Here is a 15,676-nt window from a genome sequence, read left to right on the forward strand (position 1 = left end):
GGGAGCTGTGATGCAGCGTCTCATGCCTCAGGCGGTGTTTATTTATCTGTAGTGTGGAACCGGCCCGCTGATGGGAACTTGAGGGACTGCAGATCTGGACAGCAGTCAGTATGAAGGTAGCAAGGTCATTATCGTTAACGAAAACTAATGAAATGAGGAAAACTAGAATTGAAAAACATTTTCATTAACTGAAATAAATAAAAACTATAATTAAAAGAAAAAAAACAACAACTAACTGAAATTGTATTGTGTGTTTACAAAACTAACAAAAACGGATAAAAATTATGGATAAAATTCCCTTATTTTCCTCTTTGTCGATGTCGGATTGATACGAAAGCGATTTATTTTGCCCTAGCAATTTTCTCTGCTGGCACCATACGACACTTGATGGTCCGTCACTTGTGGTTTCCAGTCGTCTTCTGGTCCCCACTCTACCTGGAAACATGGAGACTAAACATTTCATTACAAACTGATTCGGTGAAGGATCAAGAAGTTGAGTGTTAGAAACATGTAGAGAAAGAACTTTGGAAACAAAGTCCGAACTTTTTCACCTGACTGAATGTGAGGCACGTGTTCTGAAACTGAACTAAAGACACTTCATAAAAAGTCATGGTCTTATTTGATAAATAAATAATCAAACTCATTGAATCACACTGCGTATTTTTTTCCCAGAATGAATGTGTTCAATCAGAATGTGCTTAATTGCTCTGTATCGTGATTTGGGTGTGAATCGTATTGCATCGTATTGTGAGATGCCACACATGTATCTTTAATATATCGGAGATGCGTATCGTTTCGGCCTTACAACTAAGATTCCCAACCCTAACACATGCACATGAAGCAGGCGCTTTAACCAGGGCAGAGCTGCCCAGCACTTCACAAAAACAACTGTGTGAGCGGCAGACCAGTACATTCCCATGTATCAAGTGTGACTCTGCATGCGTGTGTGTGTGTGTGTGTGTGTGTGTGTGTGTGTGTGTGTGTGTGTGTGCGTGTGCATGTGTGTGTGTGCGTGTGCATGTGTGTGTGTGCGTGTGCATTCGCTTGTGTGCAATGGAGAGAGGTGGAGTTGAAGATTTTCTATAGAGCAAAAGCAAACAGTCCATAAAGGGGCCCTGCCACTCTCCCATTACAATGTAAATGAGTCTGACTCTGTTTGGGGTTAAAGAACTCTCTAGGGGCCTGGCGGCGATCACTGCTGGGGTCACGCATGTACGTATACACACACACACACACAAACAGAAAATATACACAAACAGAAAACACACAAATGCACAGGAAAAAAAACACACACACGCACACAAATACACATGAACTGTGAGACGGGAGGCCCAGATAAAGAGCTCAGAGAGGCTGTCAGAGTGTCAGCTCCCATTAGGCCCAAGAGAGTGTGTGTGTGTGCGTGTGTGTGTGTGTGTGTGTGTGTGTGTGTGTGTGTGTGTGTGTGTGCAAGCAGCCATACTACTTTTTACATTTCATTCAGCGCACTCACACACACACACACACACACACTCTTTTCTTTTTCCTCTCAGAGCCGACCCGCCTGGCTGACATGCTGTTTCAGACAAGACGCACAAAAGACAACGGAACCCGCCTGAAAAGACAAACATCTCGTACATTTCCTACATCACACACAGCAGGAGAAAAAAAAGAAAGAGAGGAAACAAAACGAGCTAAATGATTTTAGATGAGCAGAGGTTGAAGGAGGACAAACACGGATCTGAAGGATTCAGTACATGGTACAAGCTCTGCAGCAAACACCTAACAAACAAGTGTCTACAAAAGATAAGATAAGATTAAGATAAGGGAAGAAAAGAAAAGAAAAGAAAAGAAAAGATAAGATAAGATAAGAAAAGATAAGATAAGGAAAGAAAAGATAAGAAAATAAAAGATAAGGTAAGATAAGATAAGATAAGATAAGATAAGATAAGATAAGGAAAGAAAAGATAAGAAAATAAAAGATAAGATAAGATAAGATAAGATAAGATAAGATAAGATAAGATAAGATAAGAAAGGATAAGAAAGGATAAGGTAAGGTGAGGTAAGGTAAGAAAGGATAACAAGAAAAGAAAGGAACGAATATGATAAGATAAGGTAAGAAAAGAAAAGATAAGATAAGATAATAAAACTAAGCATTCAGAAAAACTGACAACTAATAAAAACTAGCAAACCTGCTCTAAAAACGAATTAAAATGAACTGCATTAGAGAAAAAAAAACACTCCAAACTAAATAAAACTAAACTAGAATGAAAAATCCCAAACTAGTAGAACCTTGCTCAGAGTGTGTTCCAGCCTGCAGCTCCAGTTTTACTCCGGCAGCCATATTAGTTCAGCCTCATAATCAGACGTGTCAATGCAAAACAGAACGCTGGAGTGACTTCAAGTGTCTTGTACAGTCTGATTTCAGGTCTGTAGATGTTTTTTTACGTTTCACCTCCCGTTTCTGCCTTTCATGTCTGCAGGTCCAGCTGTCAGCTGTTGGTAAAAACAGTCCTCTTAGAACATCTCGGGGGAATTCCATCCACCACAAAACATTCATCCTATACTGGTCCATAGCCTGTAATGCTACTGACACACTGCGCTGGGTCTGCCTCTCCTGTCTAATCACTCGTTGTGTTCAAAAGCTCCAAACCACAGCCCAGACCCCCTTAGGCAAGAGGCTGCATGGTAAGCATACAGTCAGAATGCGTCTTGTAGACTTACTCATAGCGCTCATTACTGAGTTCACTTTTCACCCACATACATCTTTCCCAAGTCTGGGGATTGGCAGAGCATCAGTCATGGATCTGTGTGTGCATACAAGCTCAGACTGGCAGAAAACACCGACACAAACACTGCACACACGCACAAAGGGCTGATTACAAAATAACTGATGACTACACGCACACATGACATTTCATATGCGATGCATTAATTCATCAGAATCCCACAGGATTTACCCAAGAACTCAGGAACGGCCGGAAGTTACCTTTGTTGGATCATATGTGCTCATCAGAGGTGATTTCTCATAGACTGCAAGGGAAGCTCAGCTTCCCCGAAAATTATGAAAATTAAATGCTCAAATCTGTACGGTTGTGTTGACATTTCATTGACTACAAATGTGTTAGAACACGTTCATCTCTCAGACGAGTTCGTTCAGAATCAGCTGTATCACAAATCATCAGACTCGATGTTGTTCACTTCTCCTCCATTCCGTGTCTCTGTTTTCTCATTCGATCTCTGCTCAGTGCATTTGTCCGTAGACGCTCAGCGTCCATGCACCTCAATGGGACTGAGTGGAACAGTTTTTTTCATTGCCTCAAAACTGGACGGTAATTGGATAAATGCCACCGTGTTGTCCCGCCCCCGGACGCACGGCGTCTCTGGGGGTGAATGGAGTTGTGGGCGGAGCTCAGCCGGGCCAGACGCTGAGCTTCCATGTGCTGATTGGAGGATCGGTCAAAAGGCTGAATCCCGTTTGATTGACAGCTATTTTCAGATCTCCTCCTTCACTGACACAGTTCACTTTAATACCGTCACGCATTCTGCTGTGAAATCGAGAGAGAAACCACTACAAAATTACTTGTTCATTTCTCGCTGTAAATAAAACACACTCATTGGACTTCCTTGTTTCAATTTAACATAATTTCAGTGTTTTCTTGTTTCAGTTACATAATTAAATAATTTCTTGTTCAAGTCTAATATCATTTTGTAGATAGTTAAATCAGTCATACTGTTGGTTGGGTCAGAGTGAACTAGCTATCAAGTCCCTGGAAAAGACGTCTACTGGTACGATAAGGTCACTGACCATTTTCTTAAAACGGAACGGAGGGCCAAATTTATGTTTAAATAACAGTTTTTTTTTATGTAAGCCGACAATGAGCTTCCCCTGTCTGAAAGACGAGCAGCCGCCACTGGTGCTCATGGAGTTAGTTGTATAAACCTAACAGGTACAGGATTTCAAACAGTATCGGCTCTGACTGAAACTCTGATACCTGCAGTAATAATCCTGACAAGAGCTCACAAACAGTCGAATGACATGTAAAAGAAACACTAAACCAAATCAGGCTTGTGTCAAAAAAAAGGGAATTTATATAATTAAGAAACAGAAAAACAAAACATAACAACCAGTAAAACATAACCAGTATAAGTTAGAATGGTAATGGTAAGGTTATCATCGTTAATGAAAACTAACAAAATGACAAAAACTAGAATTGTAAAAACATTTTCATTAACTGAAATAAATAAAAACTATAATTAAAAGAAAAAAACGATAAGTACCCGAAACTGTATTGTGTGTTTACAAAACTAAAATGGATAAAAATTATGGATAAAATTCCCTTCGTTTTTGTTTTTGTCAGTGTCGGATTGATACGAAATAGATTTATTTCACTCCAGTAATTTTAGTTAGCGGCACCATACGACACTTGACGGTCCATCACTTGTGGTTTCCAGTCGTCTTCTGGTCCCCACTCTACCTGGAAAACTGGAGACTAAAGTTGGGAGAAAGCAGCAGAGTCCTGTTTGGGATTTATTTGAATATGACGGAGAAGAAGAGAAAAGATACGACAAAACTACAATTAATACTAAAACCAAACTAAAACTAAGCATTTAGAAAAAAAACGGAAATTAATAAAAAACTAGCAAACCTGCTCTAAAAACAAATTAAAACGAACTGAATTAGAGAAAAAGCAAGTCAAAACTAAATAAAACTAACTAAAATGAAAAATCCAAAACTATTCAAACCTTGGGTAATGGTAACAGCTGTTCCAGAAAGTGAAAACCACCTCCATGGCCTGCCTTTGTATGGGGTCCTGTCCACAGTTTAAGGGGGTCGTCCTTGGCCCTTGCTCTGCACCACCAAGTTTAATGAAAGTCAGAGGAGTAATCCTCTAGAATGACAGATGAATAAACGGACAAACGGGAGGTACCATGTCAAAGCTAGGATTTCATCAACAATAGTTCAAAGCACCAGGGCTATGGAGTCCTCAGAAATGCGATAATTAAAGATTTCAGACATAAATAGGGCCCATAATAATAAATCTGAATTGTGTAGATTTTGTGCGTTTCCAAACAGACTCTGGGCCGGTTCACTTCTGGCATGAATGTAAGATAGAAGATCTAAGATATAAGAAGATCCAGACCCACAGGCAGATCCAGACCCAGAGGAAGATCAGAGACCCAGAGGAAGATCCAGACCAAGAGGAACATCCAGACCCAGAGGAACATCCAGACCAAGGGGAAGATCCAGACCCAGAGGAAGATTCAGATCCAGATCCAGATCCCGATCCAGATCCCGCAGTTGTTTTGTCTGTTTTGTTCCGACAGCAGCAGAAGAAGACATTCTAAAATGCTGAACGTCCAAACAGCTGATCGTAGCTTAACGCCCCCGGACAATGACCAATCAGCACCAAAGTAGGTGTGGACATCTGTAGCCACGCCCACTTTTACCTCTGCTAAAATCCCACCCCAAGTTTAATGGCTGTTGTCCACGTTCAGCCTTTTCCTCTCCATATGGACACATTCTAGAAACAAAGAACTGAGCAGAGCTGAATGTGTGAAAACAGCGACAGTCGATCATCAGCAAATTCAGTCTGAGACACAAATAGAAGTGAAAACCCTTGGACTACTGTCCATCTGAAGCAGACACAGGCTTTAGGTTCTGGACTACTGTCCATCTGAAGCAGACACAGGCTTTAGGTTCTGGACTACTGTCCATCTGAAGCAGACACAGGCTTTAGGTTCTGTAGAAGCCTTTATTGGACTATTAACAGAGTTTAACACTGACTGGAAACAAAAAGAAAACAAGTGGAACTATGGGAACTGTTGGGGTTTAGTTTGGTATCGGTATCGGTTATGAGAAGCAGGAAGTTATCGGTTATATGTGTTGTTGTAAAAAACAGTTATGGTGCATCCCTACTTTGACGTGCATGTATCTACAAATGCTGACATGTAGTATTAGACACAACAGAAGGAGTGGAAAGGCAAAGTGCATTTACTCAACAGCTCCACCCACTACGTCTCAGATGCAAATACTGTACTTTTTTACTCTATTACATTTGTCTTACAGCTTTAGTTAGTTTAAAGATGAAGAGTGTACAAAAGCTTTTAAATCACAAAATGTCATTGAAGATTAAACCAGTGGTTTACAAACTCTTCTTTAAAAAGCAGCATGTAGTCGCCTTTTAAATGTCCAATTATGAGCTCTTACTGATGTTGGACTTAAAGTGAGCACCAGTTCAATTTTAAACTTGAATTCTCCATTCAGTGTTTTTGTGAAATGGACAGTTGCTGCTACTCTGCTCTCAGTGCTACGTATGAATGCAGTACTGTGTGATGCATAAACCATATGGAGCTTCTTGAGGACATGAGTTTTTGAGTCGCCTTCATTTGCTCTCTGCTGTTTAATCAGTGTCAACTTCAATTGTCCTGATTCCTCTGAAGATTTCTCCAAATGTTTCCATTTCTAGTTAAACTTCTTTCCATTGGTTAGCCTACAGTAAAGTAGAAAATATCACAAGTGTGTTAAGCTCTTTCATCGACTGCACTATGTATTTGTACCAGTTTGAGTTAACTCGGTCTGACAGCAGAAATGTGTTGGTTTAGTTACAAAGGTCATGTGATCTGTGACTTCAGCACTAACAGGTCTGGGTCCATGATGCAACAGGAAGTATGGGTCAGAGGATCGTTAAAGGTAGGCTGTTCAGTTATGTTCTACTGATGAAGATGAGGGACAGTGTTTGTTTGGACTGTGTTCAACCTGAGTGTCTGCTGTGACGCTAACAGAATGAGCATGCTCAGTGAGGTCAGACCAGCTGAGGATCATTTCATCAGCAGAGAAGAAGAGAAGAGGTGGAAGAGGTGGAAGAGGTGGTGATTTTGTCAAATGACAGTTCACTGTTGAGAGTCACTCTTTTGGATACTATCATTTTTATATATGTATAATATTGTTGCTCAGATAACACCGTGTGTTTCAGCTGTAGCTGATAGTTTCTACTGAGTGTCTATCTATCTATCTATCTATCTATCTATCTATCTATCTATCTATCTATCTATCTATCTATCTATCTATCTTCTGTGTTTGTGCAGTTATTGGAACTTCAATTTCCTGAGGGCTCTGCCCATCTAATCTGATCTACTCTAATCTAATCTGATCTATTCTATTCTAATATACTCTAATCTAATTTAATCTAAACTAGTCTAATCTAGTCTAATATAATCTAAACTAGTCTAATCTAATTTAATCTAATTTAGTCTAATTTAATTTAATCTCATCTAATTTAATTTAATCTAATCTAGTCTAATCTAATTTAATCTAATCTAGTCTAATCTAATTTAATCCAAACTAGTCTAATCTAATCTAATATAAACTAGTCTAATCTAATCTAAACTAGTCTAACATAATGTAATATAATCTAATCTAGTCTAATCTAATTTAATCTAATCTAGTCTAATCTAATTTAATCTAGTCTAATCTAGTCTAATCTAATCTAATCTAATCTAGTCTAATCTAAACTAGTGTAATATAATTTAATCTAATCTAATCTAGTCTAATCTAATTTAATCTAGTCTAATATAGTCTAATCTAATATAATATAATCTAGTCTAATCTAATCTAAACTAGTCTAATCTAATTTAATCTAATCTAGTCTAATCTAATTTATTCCAAACTAATCTAATCTAATCTAATCTAATTTATTCTAATCTAATCTAATCTAAACTAATCTAATCTAGTCTAATCATAGACTGACCAGATGTATAATTGTTTGTTCTAATGTCAATGGTGTTCCACTGGGTTTCAGTCACAGCTTTCTTTAATCCTAGTGAACCTCAGATCCAAATCGGACACACCCTTGGTACAGCCACTGCAGATTCATGCAAATAATGCACATTTTTACTTGCAAACCACAATGTGTGTGATACAATACACACAAGTCACTGTAAAGTCCATGTGTGTGACAAAGCGGTCAATAACATGTTCATTTTCCCTTCAGTTCAGTCACCTTTTGTCTGTCAGTCCAGACAAAGGTCAGAGGTCAAAGGGCACCGCCATGTTTGTCCATTTATGATCCATGAATAGGTTTGAATCTGTCTGAGCCAAAAACGAACACTCCACAGACACTGGGACTGGGACTGTTCACACACTGGGACTGTTTCAGACACTGGGACTGTTCAGACACTGGGACTGTTTGGGACACTGGGACTGTTTCAGACACTGGGACTGTTTGGGACACTGGGACTGTTTCAGACACTGGGACTGTTTGGGACACTGGGACTGTTTGGGACTGGTCACACACTGGGACTGTTGGGACACTGGGACTGTTTCAGACACTGGGACTGTTGGGACACTGGGACTGTTTGGGACTGTTCAGACACTGGGACTGTTGGGACACTAGGACTGTTTGGGACTGTTCACACACTGGGACTATTGGGACACTGGGACTGTTTCAGACACTGGGACTGTTGGGACACTGGGACTGTTTGGGACTGTTCAGACACTGGGACTGTTTCAGACACTGGGACTGTTCAGACACTGGGACTGTTTCAGACACTGGGACTGTTTGGGACTGTTCAGACACTGGGACTGTTTCAGACACTGGGACTGTTTGGGACTGTTCAGACACTGGGACTGTTTCAGACACTGGGACTGTTCAGACACTGGGACTGTTTCAGACACTGGGACTGTTCAGACACTGGGACTGTTCAGACACTGGGACTGTTTGGGACTGTTTCAGACACTGGGACTGTTCAGACACTGGGACTGTTTGGGACTGTTCAGACACTGGGACTGTTGGGACACTGGGACTGTTTGGGACTGTTCAGACACTGGGACTGTTGGGACACTGGGACTGTTTGAGACTGTTCAGACACTGGGACTGTTGGGACACTGGGACTGTTGGGACACTGGGACTGTTGGGACACTGGGACTGTTTCAGACATGTGACTACCTCCAGTCGGTCACATGGTCTGAAAGGCCTGTCCTCAAACACCTACAGCTCACTTCTACTTTTCCTGTCAAAGTTGGACCAGTCGTGTCGGACTTTTGGTTCCACTTTTAGTTCAGGTCCAACTGTGTGCTGCAGCTCTTCTTCAGATGCTGGAGCTCGGTCTCTGGAGACGCTGCTTGAATTTTTCAAACTGTGGCTGACAAACCTCATCCAGTATTTTGGTGCATTTAAGAGAAAGAGTAAAAAATTCAGATAATCCACAGAGATTTGCAAAAAGTGTCTTGCATTCTTAAATTTTTGATGTTCCCTGGGACATCACTGGTTCAAACAATGCCCATACAGAGCCCATGGGATTTAGACCCAGTCCCAATTACCCCTTGGCCCCTCCCCCTCCATTTTGCACGCTCACATGAAGGGGTGGGGGTGTCCCGATTATCGATGAGTTGGAAGGGAGGGGCTAAGGGGGAGGGGCTGTTTGACCCTCTAAATGGAGATTTTTCTGGACCACGCTACAAATGGAGGGGTCTGAGAAATTTCCCATAATTCAGTTCCAATCATCAGTCAGATGGAGGTAAACACAACAAAAAAGAGCAGCAGTGATGAAATAAACACACAAATGTACGTTTTTTTCTTTGTAAATAACTTAATCATTTGATTGACTATTTTTCAATATGTTCTAGATCACATTTCTGCGATTTGCCATCAAACAGAAGTCCAAAGCCCATGGAACAGAAACGGTTCTAGCTGCTGACGACATGGAGAATTCTGTCAGAACCAAAGTTATAACATCTGTTTATAGTGACATCGATGACTGATGATGACGGAACAGGTCTGGAAGGGTTGGACCATTTCATAGGAGAATGTTTCAACCACTACCCCATAGAACTGGGTTTAAAGGGGGAGGGGCAAGGGCCAAGGGGGAGGGGCCAAGGGGTAATGTGAGTCTTTAGTCCATTTAGCCCCCATACCATTACATCTGATCTGATCCATAATGCACATGTAGAAATGATCAATTGAGGCAGAATATTGTTAAAATTGCACAGATTTTTCTTAAGAAATTTCATTTTCTTCAGGTTATTCACATCTTTTTTGTTTGGATCGTTTATATAAGTAAGTATTTTCATAATTTAATGAGGGTTTTTTTGCACTAAAATGAAGACAAAAATTTGCAGTTGTCATTATTTATAGGTTCTTCTGTTATTATTTTACTGGTTCGGCCCACTGCAGATCAAATCTGACTGAATGTGGAACCTGAAAGAACATGAGTTTGAGAGCCCTGTTCTAGTGGATCATTCTTCGTTTGCTGTTTTGTACTTTGACTGATGTAATGGATCTGAATTCTTCTTCTTGGATTGTATGGTATATCATGGCTTTCACAGCAAGGTTATTAACATTAACAGAAACTAACGAAATGACGAAAACTAGAATTGTAAAAACATTTTCGTTAACTGAAATAAATAAAAACTATAATTAAAAGAAAAAAAACTATAACTAACTGAAACTGTATTGTGTGTTTACAAAACTAACTAAAATGGATAAAAATTGTGGATAAAATTCCCTTCGTTTTCGTCTTTGTCAATGTCGGATTGGTACGAAATCGATTTATTTGGCTCTAGCAATTTTAGCTAGCGGCACCATACGACACTTGTGGTTTCCAGTCGTCTTCTGGTCCCCACTCTACTCTGTAAAAAAAAAAAAAAAAAGTAAAAAGAACAGCATTATTCCGGCATATATGTGTGTATATCTATCTATCTATCTATCTATCTATCTATCTATCTATATATATATGTATATATATATATATATATATATATATGTATATATATATATATATATATATATATATATATATGCAGGGTGGGGAAGCAAAATTTACAATATTTTGAGGCAGGGATTGAAAGACAGTGTATGACCAATTAGTTTATTGAAAGTCATGAGAATTTATTTGCCACAAGAAAATTTACATAATAGAAAATGTTTTTATTCTATGTGTCCTCCTTCTTTCTCAATAACTGCCTTCACACGCTTCCTGAAACTTGTGCAAGTGTTCCTCAAACATTCGGGTGACAACTTCTCCCATTCTTCTTTAATAGTATCTTCCAGACTTTCTCGTAATAGTTTTGCTCATAGTCATTCTCTTCTTTCCATTATAAACAGTCTTTATGGACACTCCAACTATTTTTGAAATCTCCTTTGGTGTGACGAGTGCATTCAGCAAATCACACACTCTTTGACGTTTGCTTTCCTGATTACTCATATGGGCAAAAGTTTCTGAAAAGGTATGGATAATAGTGTTAGGTATGATTATGACATCAATGTATGTTTGGTTTCAAAACAATTGACATACTGACTGCTGAGAAAAAACAACTAAATGTTCATTGTAAATTTAGCTTCCCCACCCTGTATACATACATATATATATATATATATATATATATATATATATATATATATATATATATATATATATATATATATATATATATATGTATAAAATTTTCAATGAGACCAAGTTGTATAATCCACTGATAAAAATTGTATTTGGACAGTTTATCAGTGCTTATACATGTTACACATTCACAAAAATACATTTATTCAACATTTTTGTTGTGAAACCTCCAGTAATTACACGAGATATTTGTCAATTAACAAACAAGTCTAGTTAAACTTACAGAACAAATACTTCTTTTATGGTTAATTGTCAGTAATTTTATGTGGTTTTAATATTTTTTTTTTACAGTATTAAACTTTAAATAAACAGTTTAATATCATAAATGGAAAAAAAATATTTGTGAAATTACATAACATTTGTAAATGTATTTTAACTGTATTTTTCTGTGAAAAAAGAAAACATTTCTTTTTAAAAAATTGAAATTTTATGCTTATTCAGTTGCAGTTTTTTTCATTTTTTTTTTTTACATTTGACATGTAAAATCACAGTCTATTTTTGTAATTTCATTGATATCTTAAAAATACAGGAAAAATCTGTAAAATACACGGTAAAAATTCTGTTAAATGACAGATTTTTTTTTACAGTGTACCTGGAAACACAGAGACTAAAGTTGGGAGAAAGCAGCACAGTCCTGTCTGGGATTTATTTGAATACGACGGAGAGGAAGAGAAAAGATACGACAAAACTAAAATTAATACTAAAACTAAACTAACACTAGAAGCACTCGGAGAGTGCAGACCTCCGCCTAGGCAGATCAGTGGGCCCCTGTGGCCCTCCCACCCTCCCCATCCCCGATCACCACCAAAATTTAGTCATTTGTTCCTTGTGCCAGTATCAACATTTCCTGAAATTTTCATCCAAATAACTTAACTTCTTGACTTATCTTGCACACAGACAGTCAGACAGACAGACAGACAGACCAACGCCGACAAAAACATAACCTCCTTGGCGGAGGTAACTAAGCATTTAGAAAAAAATGAAAACTAATAAAAACTAGCAAACCTGCTCTAAAAACAAATCAAAACTAACTGAATTAGAGAAAAAAAAGTCAAAACTAAATAAAACTGAACTATAATGAAAAATCCAAAACTTGGAACCTTGGTTCACAGCCGTACAATGACCACATGTCATTTTGGTGCCAGTGTTGGGGCATATACATATATTCCTCTTCTGGTCCACAGTCCTCTGTTCTGTCCTGTTCTGTGTTATTTAACTAAACCAACTCGAAGCCCCCAGCCCCCCACCGTCTACCCCACGTCACACAATACCTGTTGTTTCTGCCATTTGGCTGCAAACACAAGGACGAGCTGCAGCAGAAAGGCTTCCATTCAACCCTCTGCAACAAGGGAAATGCTGGTGCTGTGAGAAAGCAGCAAGTCAGCAACATTGAGCTCTTAGAGAAATGAGAAAGCTGAGGGTGCTGGCCCATGGCCCAGCTGCATCCCTGCATCCCATCAACTACAGATAAGTGTTGGAGAGCCCCTGTTGAGAGCTGATGTTTCATTTCCATATCTCCATTGTGGTGGTGATATGATACGGTGCTGTGGATACTGTGAACCAACAGAATGGCCGAGCGAATAAAACCCCTCTGACAGCTCCAGGCTGGTTGGATGAGACCGAGCAGAGAGGGTCCGAGCCCCAAAAGGAAGAAAGAGAGCGGGGGGGTCCAACATGTGGTCCGGGGACCAAAACCAGCCCACCAAAGGGTCCAATCAGGCCCCTGGGATGAACTTATGAAATGCAAAAATTACACTGAAGATATTAATAATCACTGGTGTCAAAAGCATTTTAATTCAGGTTCTACGTTCAGACTAGGGATGTAATGATTACCGGTATAACGATAAACCGCAGTAAAATTGCCAACGGTTAGTATTACCATTTAAATTCTAATTATCATGATAAGTGTGTTTGATTACCGCACTTTTCTGGAGAAAACGCCTACGTAAAGATCTGCTTTTATGTCACATATTTGAGTGTAGTTTTAATTTATTACAATTTTAATTTTCTATACCTAATATTTGGAACCAATATTCACTTTTAAAGTCTTTGAAAAGGTTCGTTAAGCATCTGTGTGTTATTTATGCAATGAAGTATATACATTTTTCAAATCAGATTTTCTATATTTTTTGTGTGTTTTTGTCCTTTTATGCTTTTATAGTAGGTTAAAGTGAAAAAATAATAGACAGATGATACAGATGAAGTTGTGCTGAAAAAAAAAACAGATCCCAAACATGGGTATAGTAAACATTTGTTTATAGAGTATATAAAGGCCAAATTAAAAGGACTGAAAAACAGACAAAATAGGCTCAGACCACTGAGGGTTAATATTTGAATGTTTCTGCAACAGAAGGTACATTGTACCAATTATTTTATTTGTTTTTGTTTTTGTTGTTGTTTTCAAAATAGGTGTTCCCAGGCCAGCCCACAGACATAGTCTCTCCAGCGTGTCCCAGGTCTTCTCTGAGGTCTCCTCCTGGTGGGACATGCCCAGAACACCTCCCCAGGGAGGCATCCAGGAGGCATCTGAAACAGATGTCTGATCCACCTCAGCTGGTTCCTCTGGATGTGGAGGAGCAGCGGCTCTACTCTGAGCTCCTCCTTGGTGACTGAGCTCCTCCCCCTTTTCTCTAAGGGTGGGCCCAGCTCCCCTACAGAGGAAACTCATTTCGACCGCTTGTATCTGGGATCTTGTCGTTTCGGTCATGACCCAAAGCTCAGGACCACAGGTGAGAGTAGGAACGTAGACTGACCGGTAAATCCAGATTTTTGTCTTTTGGCTCAGCTCCTTCTTCACCACAACCGACCGATACAGCGACTGCATCACTGCAGACGTTGCACCGATCCACCTGTCAGTCTCATGCTCCATCCTTCCCTCACTCATGAACAAGACCCCAAGATACTTGAACTCCTCCACTTGGGGCAAAGACTCTCCACCAACCATCTTTTTCCAGTCCAGAACCATGGCCTCGGATTTGGAGGTGCTGATCCTCATCCCACTTGCTTCACACTCAGTTCCAAACCGCCCCAGTGCACGCTGAAGGTCCAGGTTCGATGAGGCCAACAGGACAACATCATCTGCAAAAAGCAGAGATGAAATCCTGTGGTCCCCAAACCGGACCCCCTCTGGCCCCTGGCTGCACCTAGAACTTCTGTCCAAATAAACTATGAACAGAACTGGTGACAAAGGGCAGCCCTGCAGATCATATTGGACTGAATGTGTCCCCTGAACTAAAAGGACTTTGACAGCCCTGTTTTAGAGACACAGAGAAATAAAAAGAAGCACTAAATATGAAGTACAACTACCTCAGATAAGGCTGAGTGGAAGGATCATGGATTTATCATCTATCCTCCTGTGGTATCCATGAGTGCAGCTGGTACCTTTGGTAAATGGCTGAGCTCAGTCTGTGACGTGGCCACATAAAGTCAACTTTGTACGACACTGAGCTGGAACACACACACACACACACAGAGGACAAGGTTCATTATTAAGGCGTCCACAGATAAAACCGTCACCACTGTATCTGTCTTTACACAACCTTACTTAACATACCAGTATAAAATGTCGTATGATATAGATAAGTTGGATATTAAAATGTAAGAAAAGATCCCATTAACAACTGCACGGCTGAAGAACGACGACAGCAGAGAGATCTGAAGCGTTTGACGTATGTGTAGGAACAGGGGAGCGTAGAGGAGGGGCTCCGACCGAAGGGGAAGGAGTGTATTTAACATGCAGGATAGCACCTGTCTACAGCCTCAGGTGTGACAGAAGCACAGAGCCAAGCAACAAAAGTGCAGACAAAGGATTTTCCCTCTAATGGAAGTCATTCATTAACATATGCCCTTACATTCAACACTCATCATAATCTTACATGAAATCCTGTACAAACAGTAGGTACGATCAGAAAAGGTTTGTGTCCTTGTGTCAGTCTGTGTTTCTGTCTCTCTGCAGCAAGGTTCTAATAGTTTTGGATTTTTCATCATAGTTTAGTTTTATTTAGTTTTGACCTTTTTTTCTAATTCAGTTAGTTTTAATTCGTTTTTAGAGCAGGTTTGCTAGTTTTTTTTACTTTTAATTTTTTTCTAAATGCTTAGTTTTAGTTTAGTTTTAGTATTAACCCTTTCATGCATGAATTATCAGAAACTTATTTTAAAAAATTTTCCTGAGTGTTTTTATTCCTCTTTAGGCATGAAAAAAAACAACAAAAACAAGTCAATAGATTTTTTTATTAACCTATTTTTCATGGAGTTACAAAAATGTCCACTCAGCTGGACACCATGTGTTTGATTCTCGAAG

The 15,676-nt window shown here is 39.4% G+C and overlaps 1 long non-coding RNA gene across 1 annotated transcript; it reads right to left on the reverse strand.

Annotated features, from left to right (window-relative positions):
- Positions 1-298: 298 nt before the first annotated feature.
- On the reverse strand, positions 299-14,849 carry LOC115437403 (uncharacterized). The gene is made up of 5 exons (XR_003937935.1): positions 14,839-14,849; positions 13,966-13,971; positions 5,381-5,646; positions 1,711-1,720; positions 299-309 (listed from the first exon to the last, which is right to left on the reverse strand). It is a non-coding gene; the product is annotated as an uncharacterized LOC115437403 (long non-coding RNA).
- Positions 14,850-15,676: the final 827 nt, after the last annotated feature.

The sequence above is a fragment of the Sphaeramia orbicularis genome, chromosome 3 (assembly GCF_902148855.1).
Source record: "Sphaeramia orbicularis chromosome 3, fSphaOr1.1, whole genome shotgun sequence".
Classification (NCBI taxonomy): Eukaryota; Metazoa; Chordata; class Actinopteri; order Kurtiformes; family Apogonidae; genus Sphaeramia; species Sphaeramia orbicularis.